Source organism: Canis lupus, chromosome 6, assembly GCF_011100685.1.
Source record: "Canis lupus familiaris isolate Mischka breed German Shepherd chromosome 6, alternate assembly UU_Cfam_GSD_1.0, whole genome shotgun sequence".
In the NCBI taxonomy this organism is placed as follows: domain Eukaryota; kingdom Metazoa; phylum Chordata; class Mammalia; order Carnivora; family Canidae; genus Canis; species Canis lupus.
This window is the reverse complement of record NC_049227.1, coordinates 48,326,178-48,328,842: the sequence shown is the minus strand read 5'-3', so window position 1 is coordinate 48,328,842 and position 2,665 is coordinate 48,326,178.

The following is a 2,665-nucleotide window of genomic DNA, read 5'->3' as shown; positions in this document are numbered from 1 at the left end:
TTATACATGGAAAGAAGGACTCCTTCAATCTCAGAGTCAGTGGTTGGGAATTCAGTAGATTCTGATTCATCTTCTACATTTTCTCATAAATATCATCCCAAATGTCAATATTCCACTTTCCCAATTGGTACCTAAACATTCATATAAAAGTTCAATAGACTTTGTAATTCACCTACCTAAAAGAATGAATATGACACTTGATTTTGGAAATTCCTTAATTTCTCTATAATAATAATTAAAATAAGCATAAAGTTATTATGTATAGATTATAAAATCTATTAAACATAAGATAATAGAAAATTTAAATTTTAATTGGAGTATTTAACAATTCATTTTTAATAATAACTTGTTTTAAAAAGCTTTACCTCTTACCTCCACTTATAAAATAAAATTTTATGAGTGTTTCAATGTTACTTAATGAATATCTCATTTTCTACAGGACTAGTTTCTGTATTTAATATATCTCATATACCTAACTCACCAAAACTTAGAATAATGTATACTGTACATTTGACATTAGTATAACAACATTTTTCTCAATTTCATATACATTCTGTTCCGCAGCACCGTTAGTCATACATAATTTAAATTTGTATTTCAATTTTAGATTAATATGTTATTGTTGATATGTTAAGCATTTATTTTCTTTGTGCTTACTATGGATATGTGACAGATGCTGCCAAACTTTGTAACCTCTGATATTTCTTCATTTAATAAACTTTACATAAATTTATGATATAGAAATATCTCCAAATTTTAAAGTTAGAATAAATAATTATCATCTACCATTTCAAATGATTGGTGAACTAAAGAAGTTTTAGAGAACCCCCTATTTGTACTCTTCTGTGGAAAGTTAAAATGTCTTAAAGGACAGAAATTTTTCTACAGCAATGCATAGTGTTACAATATTCAAACTATAGGGCAAAGTATCTAAATTGTCATAAAATTCATTTGATTAAACTAACTCCTCCAGGTTTTTTTCCTATGTGTGTTTTTAAAACAAATCTAGTCTGACCTGAAAGTAGAAGTGAAGTTCATATTCTGCTTCCCAAGGATTTCCTTCCACTGAAACAAATAGAACCGAAACATTCTTCTTTATGTTTCTCCTGGCGACTTTTTCATTTTCTAACAGAATGCAATGACTAAATATTTTTCTCGCATTTTTCCCTATTTTCCCATTTTATATATTCTAATATTGATAATCTTTTTTAAACAAAGTTGTTTTTAACACTTAGTTTTTCTAACTGCTATATAATAAACTTTTAAAATGTAAAAAATGAATACATATAATCACAAAATCTGTAAAAAATTAAACAATAATGGTATAATTGACATATAACAACATGGAAACCTTAATTTGTTTTTAAAATTGTTCATGGTAAATGTCTATTAGCCACTGTATTTTGTGTCATAATGAAACTTTTGGTACATTGAAATAGGAAGTAAACTATATTATTTTGGTAAATAAACATCAAAACAAAATAAATTCCAAATGTGAATAGCAAAATAATTCAGTAACTAATGTACCAAATGATCTACATGGTTAGGAAAGTAGCTTCTTGTGCATTTTATTTTCAATGTGGCTTAAACAATATTAGAATTTTGATTATTAAGCTCACTTTCAATGATCCTAAACTGACAATAACCACACTTTCTGATTTCATAAAATTATTTCAATGTTTTGTTTTTATTGATGCAAGAGAGTTCATTCCCATCTGCTGAGAAGTTCTTGTTATAAATTTATAAATTTCTCATGCCTAGGCATAATTTTATATTGACATATATGAACATTTAAATAATACAATTCTGTATCATGAGAATTGTGCCCCTTTAGATCCAGCACTCTTTGCAGTACACAGTATAAACAATTATCAGCCACATCTTTTTTTTTTTTTTTTGGCCACATCTTTAATATAGTAATCATCACAAAAATTCATTATTTATATGAATATGAAGTAGAGACAGAAAGGGTAGATATTTCTCCCTACTTAGAATTCATAAAAAAAAATACATTTAAAGGACTTTTAAAAAAATTTAATTCCAGTATTACAGGACTTTTAATCTAAAGAAAAATTGAAACGTTGGCTACCAAACTAAGAGAAAAACAGAAATATAATTTTTAGTGGATGTAAATTTCAGTAAAACTAAATAATAAGTATATATATTCTGTCTAATTAATTATCCTAACATATTTTGGTAATTTTTTTAACACACACATAAAGTGTAGACTTACATTATGGCCCACAAAGAATGATAACCCCTGGCATTCACTCCTCTGGGTAAACTCCTTCCACCGTGATCCTAGGCTTGGCCAAGAGACTTGTTGGTCTAATGAGAGATCAGAAAGTGTAATGAAACACATATGGAAGCTTACCCTCTCAGTAAGTTCTCCTTGGAAGTCAGTTGCCATGCTATAAAGAAGTTACGATGCAATTAGTAAATGTGGGAGGCTATCTGGAGAGAGATTTTGGGGGAAGGAGGTCATCTTGGTTGCCCCAGCCCTCACTGAGCTCCCATCTGAGTGTGGTTGCACAAGAGGCCTCAGATAGGATATGTGAAGGAGAACTGCACAGCTGATCAACCAAAGCATTGTGAGAAATAACAAATCACCCCTGTGTTAAGCCACTAAATTTTTGAGTGCTTTGTTACCCAGCAATAGATAACT